The following is a 12,655-nucleotide window of genomic DNA, read 5'->3' as shown; positions in this document are numbered from 1 at the left end:
CCCTTAGAGCATCCTGCTCCCCTTCCCTTAGAGCATCCTGCTCCCCTTCCCTTAGAGCATGCCTGCTCCCCTTCCCTTAGAGCATCCTGCTCCCCATCCCTTAGAGCATCCTGCTCCCCTTCCATTAGAGCATGCCTGCTCTCTGGTCCATGACTATTTGCTCATTTACTTCTGAATAATATTACTTACTTCAGAACTGCTCTATAGTGTTATGCTATATGCTTCTGGCTTGCAGAAAACCACCACCTTACTATGCAAATAAAGTAATTTTCCCACGATCCAGCCTCTCAGTCATAATTGACACTGTCTTCAGATATTCCTTTCCTGAGAACTTCTACAAGTATATAAAGATTTGATGTGCTATCTTTTAAATTTTATTATTTATTTTAGAATTCCAAACATGAATATAATGTTTTAATTGTATCTATCCCTCTCCAAACTGTCCTGTGTCCATTCTACATCCCCCTCTCAAATTTATGACCTGTTCTTCTAATATGTCATATATGTGTGTATGTGATATATATACATATATATAAGTATGTTACATATTCATATATATGTATATATACACATATACATAGCTCAAGTCCAAGTATGTACATAGGTGTAGTATGAACCACTTTGGCATGGGCAGCCTATCAGATGGTTCACCCTGAAGAAACCTCCTTCTCTCAGCAGCTGACAAGTCCTTCCCTCATCTGGAATGTTGACTGACATGGTCTCATTCGGGCAGCCCATACTTGTTGAGAGTAAGTGGATGCAATTTGCCCATTACATCCATTTCCCTGCAGGTTTATTCCACCTCAGCCCAGCACATCCCACCCCTGATGGCTCTTACAATCTTTCCACCCCTTTCTTGGATATTTACTTTGTTTCATAAAAATCCTCCAGAGGTGTCAGCTCTTCACTGTGGACTCACAATAACCCCTTTAGTCTTGCTTTGTGTTAGCTCTCTGTTACACATAACACCACAGCCTGTCTGGGGCTCTCTTCTGTCATATCTGGTGATTCTCTTGGATGAATTCTCTGGTGATGGTGGGTCAAAGGATCCAATCACTAGAGAGGACTCATGTAATCTTCTTATACTTTTTAATTTCCATTTCTAACATTAGTTCTAACTATAGCTTTGTTTAGCATTTCATGAATTCTAGCGACCACTAAGGCATCAGATGCAAATGCTAGGTCACCCTATCCTTTGTCCATAATAATTCATCACTGACCACTGGGTCAAAATTGACCATGTCAGCCAGGCACCCAAGCCTGAAGCGCTACAGCCAGCGGTGAAGTGATAGAGTAAAATCTAGCTATTGATAAAACAGGCTGGGACAGCAGACCCAGATAAAAGTAGGACTGTGTTCTCTCTCAAAATATCTTACTGTTTTTGAAATTTCCCATTCAATGTTTTTGGGTCACGATTGATCATTGGGAGTTAACAGGTAAATGGAACTCGTGGACATCCAAAGGCTGAGTCACTGTGTGGAAACATGGATTAGCCCACAAACAGTAAATAAAAACTCCAGTTTATATGCAGGGATGCTTCCAGACTCACCCACAGAGGGGAGCCATCTCGGCACCCTACATAACGGAGGGGAACCCAGAGGTTGTCTGCACCTCCAGCTGGTCTGACTGCCTTCAGTGCCTGTGTGGAGATGACGGTTATTAAGGAATCTCTACTGATTAGGCAAGTAGTAGCAGCAGCAGCAGCAGTAGTAGCAGTAGTAGTAGTAGTAGTAGTAGTAGTAGTTGATAACTACTGTAAGAGATACAGCTAAAGATGGAAGGGATGGTTCAGTAAGCCCAGAGCAACTCAGAAGCAAAGGTACATCACATCAAAGGCTCAGTTTGTTCCTACAACAGCACTGGCAAAGACAGAAGCTCTAAACCACAGGATACATCGGGTGGAGGAGAGCTTTTAAAAACACACACAGGCCTTCTAGAGATTCTCACACACTAGGCCTGGCAGAGGCTGCCTGGACATGTGACTCCACAGGTGGTCGAGCAAACCTTCAGCTCAATGGGTGGGCACTGGACCATGCTCTACACTAGGCTCCATGGTGGATGCTCTCTCCCTGCCTGCCCTGTGATGTTCCTCAGACTGGGGGAAACTCTCTTCCCCAGGGGACACAGTTTTTCTCAAGAGCATTCTTTCTCTTTTATGCTTAATAGAGGTAACAAGGCAACATTTTAAATGTAGCTTTCAGAGAATTCCAGTTTTTTGTTTGTTTGTTTGTTTGTTTTGTTTTTCGATGCAGGGTTTCTCTGTGTAGCCCCGACTGTCCTGGAACTCACTCTGTAGGTCAGGCTGGCCTTGAACTCAGAAATCCGCCTGCTTCTGCCTCACAAGTGCTGGGATTAAAGGCATGTGCCAGTTCTTAACAACAAACTTTGTCCAATGTGTTAAGTACAAGCACCATTTTGGCTAAGTTGTAGCCAACACTATGTCATTAGTGGATACTTTGTGGTAGTGTTGCAGAAGAACTACACAGGACCTTACAACTGAGCTACCCAAGCTCATCATACAGACAGGAAAACCGAGACCCAAGGGAAGGAAACACTCTCTGTCAGGGGACATGGCTGAGGAGGAGAGGGGACTCCAGCACACCACTTTTTCTCTCTAGTCTCTTTAGCTTTTTTTTTTTCCTTTAAGGATAAAATCAGTTACTATCTATAGAGTACTGGATGGAGTCTCTGAGGTCCCCTTTTCTCTTTAAATAAGAAAGAGAACTTCTTGGAAAGAAACTTCTAGTGCAGTGGATGTCCTAACTTCATAGAGCATAGCCCAACAGAGCCACAGGAACACTGCAGACAGAGGCCTTGTGAAATATCCCTTCTATGGAACAAAGGTGGGTCGGGAAATGAACATTTTTCTATTAAACCCAGGGCTACCCTGGATGCTTGAGAGCATGTGCTCCCTCCTCAGGCCAGTGCTGAAACAAGCCAACTCATTTTCCACAACAGCGGAGTCCTTTCTACACAGTATAGACTTCTAACAGATGAGGAAAGATTTCCAGAGGCTATTCCAAACCTACGGAGGAAGGAAGCAAGGCAGCTTTGCCTGCACAGAGACCTTCACACTCCAGGCTAAACTGTCAGACCTTAGAAGCCACAAAGCCCCATGGAAGGTCTTGTCCTTGTGGTCTCCCAAGTGCACACAGTACGGTGCCCAGGAGCTGAGGAAATGCTGCATTCACAGTCCTGAGGCTTGGCTAAGGGATTTCAGCTCCAGATCCTGTGATTATCTGAGTAGGTCCAGAGTCACAAGCTGAAGTGAGGCTGGGTGGACAGCTGAGCAGCGCAGGGGCTTCCAGTGGCTGGAAAGGAAATGGGACTCTTCCCAGGGGGCAAGTCTGCCCCAGTCTGGCTTCTGACCTCCAGCACACTAAGAGAATAAATAAACTTGTTTTAGGTACTAAATGTGTGGTTTGTTAGTGTGACAAAGGGAACAAACAGGGCTCCATTCCCTCACTGTGAGTCTAAGTGGCTTTCTACCCTCACAAACTGGATGCAGTAACCTGTGCTTCCCACCAGCATCTTGACTGACAAGGCTGATAGAGAACCAGATACAATATAACTATTTACTATGGTCAACTACCCAAACCCTTTTTAAAGTATCAATCTCCATCGGCAAGCAGTGCTTTCACTTTTCTCCACTTTCATTTTCTTCAGGAACTAATTAGTTTTATTTAAAACAATACAAAACAAAACAAAACACCCTCAAACAAAACAAAACAAAAAACAAAAAGGAAACCGAAAAGCCTACCTCCTCCCAGCCCCACCCTGACCCCCAAGTTCACTTGGGTCAGCCATGGGCAGGAACAGGGCTGTTCTTGAACTTGGTACTCAGGCACCATGTGTGTGTCAGGTGGAGGAAGCAAGGCTGAGATGATGCCTGGCAGCTTCACTGTGGGTAAAGAGTGGGCCAAGGAAGGGGCTGCTGCATGGGACTGTGGGCACACCGCCTTCCTCCTGCTGCCCATTTTGTTTGTTTCAGGTCCTGCTGCAGCTGGATGGTGGTGGCACAGGGTCCCAGCGGCTTGAGTGACATACAGAGATGGGATGCCCTCTTGGCACAGACTGATCATCCTGACAGGGAATACCACACACACAACTTTTGAGAAGTGAGGTTGTGGTGGTTGGTGGCTAGGTAAAGTAACGGGACGGATTGGTTAACATGTGGAGAGCAGGCGTCCAATGGCTGTACTAAAAGGCTTGTCTGTCCTGAAGGTTGAGACTGGGCAGAGTTCAAACTACTTTTTAGTGGAGTATTCTTGAGCCAGGAAAGAAGAGATTTGTGATAATCAGTGATGTGGGTTCTCCAACAGCTGAGTTAGCTGAGGGAGGCTGCTGTCTGCCTGCAGAAAAGCCTTCTGTGGCTCAGTCTCACACCAATCCTGGGACGGTGTGGATGCCCACCTGGCCACAGAGAGTTCAAGGAGATTCACACTTTCCAAACGGCAGACGGAGGCACGGGTAACGAAAAATGCCATAGCTCAAAACAACACATTGCAGACAATAGCAAAGAACGTTCAAGAACATCTCAGCTTTGGCACACTGGAGGCAGGAGCATCAGGGCCACACCCCATGCCACTGGCACTCAATAGAGCAGCCAGGAGGCACCCACAGCACCACCAGCTGATGGTGAGCGGTACTGGGGTTCACGTAGCACACTGGGAGATTTCTCATGCTCCATATCTGAAGGGAATTAGTGCCACAACCACGCTAGCCTGCCTGCAGCAGATACACCAGAAGAAAGACTTGGGGCAAGAGTTCTCCCTGTGCATTTCATAAACTGAACTGTAGCCCCTGGCCAGCTGGGGGTTAGTTTTGAATCGAGTCTGTCCCACTGAGGCCTGATAGCACTGGTCAGTTGAGGTATTAATTCCTATTAAAGGATCTTTTATGAGTGATGTTAATCCTTACATTTAGCACCTAGCCTTTTAAAAACACCCACTTTTATAAGAAACCAACCAACTAACCAACCAATCAACCAACCAAAGAGATGTAAAGCATTTTCTATAGTTTACTAAGAAGCAACATGATTTCAAGCTCTTTATCTATGAATAATCATTAGCTTTTACAAACCATTCTTTCTCAGTCTCATAAACAATTTAGGATGTCAGCCACTAGGAGCATTAATATTGTAGCATTATGCTGCTTTTGGAACTGGAATTACAGATGGTTGTGAGCTGCCGTTATGGGTGCTGGGAATTGAACCCAGGTGCTCTGCGAGAGCTAAGTTGTAGGAGGCACGGAGGTCTTTGTGCTCACAGAGAAGCACTAGGAAAAGCCAGGAATGTTAAACACGCAGTTGTCTCTTCAAAAGAAGGGACAGGAGGACCTGTTTTCTGTCCGGAAGGCAGAAAGGTGGTTTATGGCCTGGAGACCTTTGCACTATCTGAATGACTGAGACCACACCAGACTCTCCCCACTCCTCCACCCCTAACCTTTACGATGGCACACGCAATCTATAGAACTCATCTTTATGGAAGATGTCATAATTGCTTTACAAAGAATCTTGATGTAGTCTTTCCATGCCTTAAGTTTTGTTGCGCACACGGGATTGAGATGATTGTCACCAGGACAATCGTACGGTGCTTAAATATGCCTGAAACAAATTGCCTGGCATCAGACCCACAAACTTTGAACCCTGAGTACTGAGCTGCATTGAACCAGATTTCCCTCTCGGCTCACGCGGATCATTGCCCTGCTGTTCCTGGTATTGGCAGAGACCACCCATAATAAGCTCTCTTTCTTATTCATAGAGGCAACCATTTTTTAGTTTATCCATTTTGCATGTATATGTGTGTATGTGTGTGCGCTTGCGTGTGTGTGTGTGTGTGTGTGTGTGTAAATGCGCATGTGCACAAGTGTGCGTGGGTGTCATGGCACACAAGTCAGAGGATAACTTGCAATAGTTGGTTCTCCTGAAGGTGGAGATCTTGGCGATCTACTTCAGGCCATCAGGCTAAGCACCAGGTACCCGTTGAATCATTGTGCCAGGCCTTGTAACAGTTTTCTAAGGGGACACGAACACGCTGTTAGTGCTAATATTTTATCTCTTGGCCAAGGCTCAGGGTGCTTCATCAGAACCCATTCCTCTGGTCTCTGTAGACATTTATTAACAAGCATGGTTAACAAACACAATCAGTGCACACTAAGGCAGTTTCACTGGCTTAGGCTCGGGTCCAGTGTTCTTAACATGCAAAACATCAGGAGGAAAAGCAAACAGGTTATAATGGAACATATCCTACATTAATCTCTTCAAATGCACATGCAGGGACCCTTCACACAGCAAGCTGTCGTCTATGCACAGGCCTCTTCACACAGCAAGCTGTCTATGCACAGGCCTCATCCACGTCTGCTGAAGGGGCATTGTAAGACCAGTTACCCAAAAAACCCTATCTGAGACTGGGATCACATTGACGGGTGTTCAAATCCACACACTGGTCAAAGGTACTCCTTATTTCAATGGACTCAAACTGCTTTAAAATTCACAACAGCTTCCAGGCAGTGGTGGCGCACGCCTTTAATCCCAGCACTTGGGAGGCAGAGGCAGGCGGATTTCTGAGTTCAAGGCCAGCCTGGTCTACAGAGTGAGTTCTAGAACAGCCAGGGCTACAAAGAGAAACCCTGTCTGGGGGGGGGGGGAAGAATCACAGCAGCGAAGTCACATGCAAATCACAATGAGGAGCACAGGAAACCAGTCTATCCTCAGCACATTACATTGTAAGGCCAATGGCTGGGTCAGCTCTCTCCCAGCACTGCCTGTGGTAACTGAAGCAATGACTGAATTAACTTGCTCCTGGAACTTAGAAGCCTGCGAAGACTATTCTCTCCAAAGAAATTATAATTAACCAAGAAAATGATTCTTACCTGAAAACAAGAAACTACAAAACAAACAAACACACAACAAAAAAAACCCAAAACAACAACAACAACAACAACAACAAAAAACCCAAAACACTCCCTATCCGCCCTGACCATGTTTCTTTAGATGTTATGGGACCCCTCAAGCTTCGGGGCTCCCTGAGGACTAGGAGACAATTCAGAAACCACAATAAGAAAACTGGCTACTGGAAGAATTAGTGGCCACTTGGGCACTCACCTGGCTCTAAAATTAGACCCCTTAGGAATGCCAAGTGAGTTTTGTATCCGCAGCCCCTGGCATGAAGGACTGAGTGTGGAACTCCTCTGCCTTCCAACTCACCAGCTTGCTGCCAGTAGAGTTCATTTGTTCCTGTCACCCCGCCTCCTGTTCTTAACCTCACTAGGTAACAGGGGAACCAGATTGCTCGTGCTTACACTACATGTCCCAGTCTTCATGAGCAATTCGGTGAGAATACCGCCGCCTTCCCCATCGGGAAGGATCCTCCTTGTGCCACAGGCAGCATACAGCTGGGGAAGGGGAAGGACCAGCCCTTGACCCAGGCCCTGGGGTCCTTCCTTCACACGTCCACCTCCCCGACTCCAGGTTAAGTTTGTTATGACTGGGCACTGTCAACCAGTGGGCTGGTCACTTGAATTGACTTGAGATGCCATACCCACCTCTGCCAGCTGTTCTGTAGTTCTAGATGAGGGGGGTGGGGCATGCGTGAGAGCTGCTGCCAGGCTAAAGGCGGAAACTTATGCTTGTGGGTAGAGCAAACCTGAGCTCAAATCTCAGCTCTGCCAACTACTTGGAGGCCTGATGTATGCTATTCAACATCTTTAAAACATTTATAAATGGGGACCTCTGGCTACCAGTAAGTACTAATATTTGCTAACCACTTACTCCAAAAGCTATCCTCCCATCTGTGATGGTTTGTATATGTGTAGCCCAGGGAGTGGCCATATTAGGAGGTGTGGCCTTGTAGGAGTAGGCGTGTCGCTGTGGGTGTGGCTTAAGAGCCTCTTCCTAGCTGCCTGGAAGTCAGTATTCTGCTAGTGGCCTTTACATGAAGATGTAGAACTCTCAGCTCCTCCTGCACCATGACTGCCAGGACACTGCCATGTTCCTGCCTTGGTGATAATGGACTGAACCTCTGAACCTGTAAGCCAGCCCCAATTAAATGTTGTCCTTATAAGTGTTGCCTTGGTCATGGTGTCTTTTCCCAGCAGTAAAACCCTAAGACAGCATCCCCATCTAAACTATAGAACCATCACTACCCTCATGGGGCACAGGAAGGCAGTTCATTAACTTTACTCCGGCAGTGCCCAGATGCGAACCAAAGTCACTTGCTGCCAACATCATTGCCCCCTTGAGAAATGCCTGTAACTCGGGGACAGCATGGATGTAGAGAGTCTGACAGGACAGAGCTGAGGTAAAACTAGTTTGTCAGAGGTACACTGGGAATATCCTAAGATCAGGCAAGCTGGGAAACACAGTTGGAAAAAAATTAAAATAAAAACCAAGTGTCCCAGACTTATAGAAGACTTTTAAGGCCCGAGCTAGAGCAGTCTAAATATTTCAGTGATGTCCCAGCTCATTGTACCTCCTGTGACTGGCCTGTTTTTCCAGGCTAGCTCCTGGCTAGAGAGGATTCCCAGTTTGTCACCTACCCTGGGAGTCAAATCAACTCTGACAACCAACAGAGTGGGAACTGAGCCAAGCAAACATGACGTGGATGGGAGCATGGACTCTACAACCCCACAGCACAGGAATTACTTTTCATCCCACATTTCATTTTCCTGATGAAGAAACCGGACACTGGAGCGATTTCACAGAGCCGGTAGGACTGCAACGTGGGAAGTGTTATTCATCTCAAAAATGAAAAGTGGCAATGGTAATGTCACCAAGCAAGCTATGTTGGAGAGCGGAAGTGGCTGTCCTCACTGGCAGTGGCTGGCAGAGAATGGGGAGAGGTGGGGGACTGCACTCGCTCTCCAGAGATCCTCACACGTGTCTAAGCAGAAAAAGCGTTCTTCAAAATAAACCAAATTTCAAACCTTTAGATATATGCCAGACTATGTTCGATTATTGGTTTTAAAAAGGAATTCTCTGATTTCACAGACAATGAACATGGAATGAACTTCCTCAGCGACTGGTGACAAACCTTTAACCCTGGCTAACAATGGTAATTATATTATTAAATATAACGACTAACAATGGTGATTATATTATTAAACTGGGAAGCAGGTTGTTGGTTGAAACAACTGTACTTTGGAGGAGCTAAGCAAAGGTTCAGGACTGGGCCACTGTTCAGTGGCTGAGCACCCGCCCTGGCTCCAGCCCCTGTACTGAAAGGGAGGTGGGGTTAACTGTCCAGTTTGGCTCCTCCGGGGCTAGGTAGGTGAGAAGTAGCCTAATAGTACTACTGTGGTCCACTGTTTGGGGCTCCTCAGGTTCAGATACTAGGTTTTCCATGCAGCATGTTAAATCATCATGGCCTCCTGAGGTTCTCTCCATGTTCTAAGTGACAGCCTGGGCAGTTCTGTTATTACATATGTACATGAATACATACATATCAGTCACTCAGAACACGGTGAAACCAAATAAAATTTGTATTGACTTCCCTTTGAGATGGTAGCATTAGCCTGCAAAAATGATAACATACTACCCAACAAGGAACAGAATATTTCAGACATATTCAGTCCAATGATTTGCCATCCAAAACAATCAACTCGGGGTTGGGAGTTTATCTCAGCGGTAGAAGGCTTGTTTAGCAAGTACAAGGCCCTGAATTTAGTCCTCAGCTCCAGGAAAAAAAAAAAAATCAACTCATAGATTACACATAATAAAGTCTATAAAATTATGTTACAAATTAATAGTGTCAACTAAACAATAAATTTGAACTTTGTACAGATGAAGGACCTGGATGTTCTCTCCCTCCCCCACCCCTCACTAAGTGATATATAAAGTTTACATGATAGAGTCTTAACAATAAGTTTTTTCTTTCTTTCTTTCTTTCTTTCTTTCTTTCTTTCTTTCTTTCTTTCTTTCTTTCTTTCTTTCTTTTTTCTTTTTTTCGAGACAGGGTATCTCTGTATAGCCATGGCTGTCCTGGAACTCACTTTGTAGACCAGGCTGGCCTCAAACTCAGAAATCTGCTTCTGCCTCCCGAGTGCTGGGGTCAAAGGTATGCACCACCACTGCCCGGCAACAATGAGTTTTTACTTTCAAATGAATAACTAGCAAAGAAAAAAAAGGAAAGAAACAGATTATTTCAGACTATTCTAGATTTCTTACCTTGAAATCCAAACCACCTTTTCCACAACTCCACACAGCTAAAGGCACCTTGTTTGTCCAACTAAAGCTGCCATCTCTGCAGGGATGTTTGTCCAACTAAAGCTGCCATCTCTGCAGGGATGTTTGTCCAACTCAAGCTGCCATCTCTGCAGGGATGTTTGTCCAACTAAAGCTGCCATCTCTGCAGGGATACTTTGTTTCATTTTCAGGCAGCAGGAGTCACAAAAGGGTCTGCAAGATGGCTAGGTTAACTTGTTACTCTTTCAGAGGACCTGAATTTGCCACATCTGGCAGTTTGCCGCTGTGGGCAACTCCAATTCTAGGGGGAGCTGATGCCCTCTTCTGGCCTCTAAAGAACACTTGCACACAGACATATACTACACATATACCACACACACACACACACACACACACACACACACACACACACACACACAGAGAGAGAGAGAGAGAGAGAGAGAGAGAGAGAGAGAGAGAGAGAGAGCGCACTTAGATAAAAGAGAAAGTGGCCCCACTGCTTTATGAGTCCTTTTGGCCTGGCTGTCACAGCTTTCTTGGCAGAAAGTTAGGAGGGGAAAGGGGATGTTTCCTCTCAGTCAGCTTTTGCTGCACACCCCGGGTGGTTTCACCAAACATTTATAGAAAACGAAGTGCAACTCTCCATTCTGCAGACCTTTGGCTGCACCCTTGAGTACACAGATGGAGCAATTCCTTATCAGAGCTGGGTGGGAATTAACAAACTCTTCCCAAGCACTGTCATTGCTGTGAATGTGACAACCTCAGTCCTGGGGGGGGGGAGGGAGGGATGTCCTGAGGTACTGGGACTTCCTGATGAACTTCCATTTGCCCTCTAAACAGCTCTCCTTCACACAGCAAGCCTGAGTCCAACATTCTAAGAGCCACAAAGTCCTCTTCTTTACCTCAGTGATCGCCTCCCTACTCCCGCCTCTGCCTGGAACAAGGACTGAGAGAAAAATCTTGGCAGTGCTTTTCAACCTTCCTAATGCTGTAGCCTTTAATACAGCATCTCATGGTTTAGTGATTCCTCCAACTATAAAATTATTTCGTTGCCATTCCATAACCACTGATATGTGACCACAGTTGAGAGCTGCTGGCTAGAGGCACCCAAAGTAAGTGCAGCAGAGGAGGGATCAGGAGTGTGAGAAAACTAAAAAGAAAGTGTCCTGGGTAAAGGCCCAAACTCTGAAGTCCAGCAGAACTACGCTTTTCCACGAGGTCTCTCAATTGTCACATCGTCACTGAGGGCACACAGGTGGAAACAGTATATATATACTCGGATTGCCTGGTTCTCCCCCTGGCCAGCTGTGACACTTTAGGCAAGTTATTCAACTTCTAATGCCTCGGTTTTCAAATATGGATTATGGATTTGGCAGTATTGGATGAACACAAAAGTCAGAGATCTAACCCCGGAGGCACAGACCTTAGTGTGGTCATTGTCATTCTGGAGGCGGTTGAACCTGAGATGATCAGTAGGAACACGATGCTGAGGGTGCGGGTCCCATGGTTCTACCTGGGACACTTCGGTCCCTTGAAGAGATTAAGAGCTGGAGGTCGGCCACCAGGTGGTCTCCATGCCGACCTTCGGGTCCCAGCTACTAAGAGCCACCTGGTCACCTGGCAATTGCGCGCGCCCATCCTCGTGGAGACAGTCCCCTGGCAGCCATCTTGGCCGCCTGCACCCAGCATGTTTCGTCACGCGGTGGCTAGGGACGCGTGGCATGGTGCGTGATGCTCCCCATTCACATCAGTTCCTCGAGATCAGTTCCACGCTGAGGCCTCCTTAGCCCCAGTCTGGAGCTGTGGACCCACGAGATCTCGGGCGTAGGTACCCGCCCCAGGCATACCCCAGCGCGCACTGCGGATCCTGCTGGGTCCCCAGCAGCCCCCGAGACCGCGCCATCCCGCGCGCCCCCGGCTCCCCGCGCGCGCTCCGCAGCCCCCCGCCACTCACCGCCTCCCCGGCCGCCACCCGCGCCGCTCGGTCCCGTTCGGCGCCGCCTCCCGCTGCCGGAAGCGCCACGGCCCCGCGCGCCGCCCCCAGGAGCGCGGCCACGACGCGCGCTCACGACGCGCGGCCCCGCCCATAGGTTCCTGCCTCTGCCTCTGTGTCACTCACAGCTTTGGTTGCTGAGCTCCGTAGTCTGCGCACGCCCCTTGTGCCTGCGCTTCTGCTTCTGGCCTCACTGAGAACGCTGCGGCTTGGGGCAATGCCACTGTTTTTCAAATTGGTTTCTTTTAGAAGACCACCCATCATCATTGCTCCTCCATTCATTTGAGCTAATGCTTCATTCAATGGGGAGCTTGACACAGTCAGCGCTCTAAGAAAAACTAGACAATACAAGTGCCACCTTCAAAAGAGTCACTGGCTGCTGGACAGAGATGGGACCATAGGGGAGGTGCAGACCAGAGGTCACGAGCTTAGCCAGGTTGGACCTGGTTAGACCAGGTTGGACGATGTGGAGAGAAGCG

General features: G+C 47.2%; 1 protein-coding gene across 3 annotated transcripts in view; it reads right to left on the bottom strand.

Annotated features, from left to right (window-relative positions):
• Sfxn1 (sideroflexin 1) overlaps window positions 1–12,228 on the bottom strand; it is a 34,871-nt gene extending 22,643 nt beyond the window's left edge. Inside the window, exon 1 of one of the 3 annotated variants that reach the window (XM_021215567.2) lies at window positions 12,138–12,228. The gene's annotated coding sequence lies outside the window, so the exon portion shown is untranslated. Of the gene's footprint in view, window positions 1–7,105; window positions 7,184–11,606; window positions 11,700–12,137 lie in introns of those variants that run through there. The other 2 variants (XM_029547562.1, XM_029547561.1) reach the window with 2 other exon arrangements.
• Between the last annotated feature and the right edge of the window lie 427 nt (window positions 12,229–12,655).

Source organism: Mus pahari, chromosome 16, assembly GCF_900095145.1.
Source record: "Mus pahari chromosome 16, PAHARI_EIJ_v1.1, whole genome shotgun sequence".
NCBI lineage: Eukaryota > Metazoa > Chordata > Mammalia > Rodentia > Muridae > Mus > Mus pahari.
This window is presented reverse-complemented; position numbering and strand designations above follow the sequence as displayed.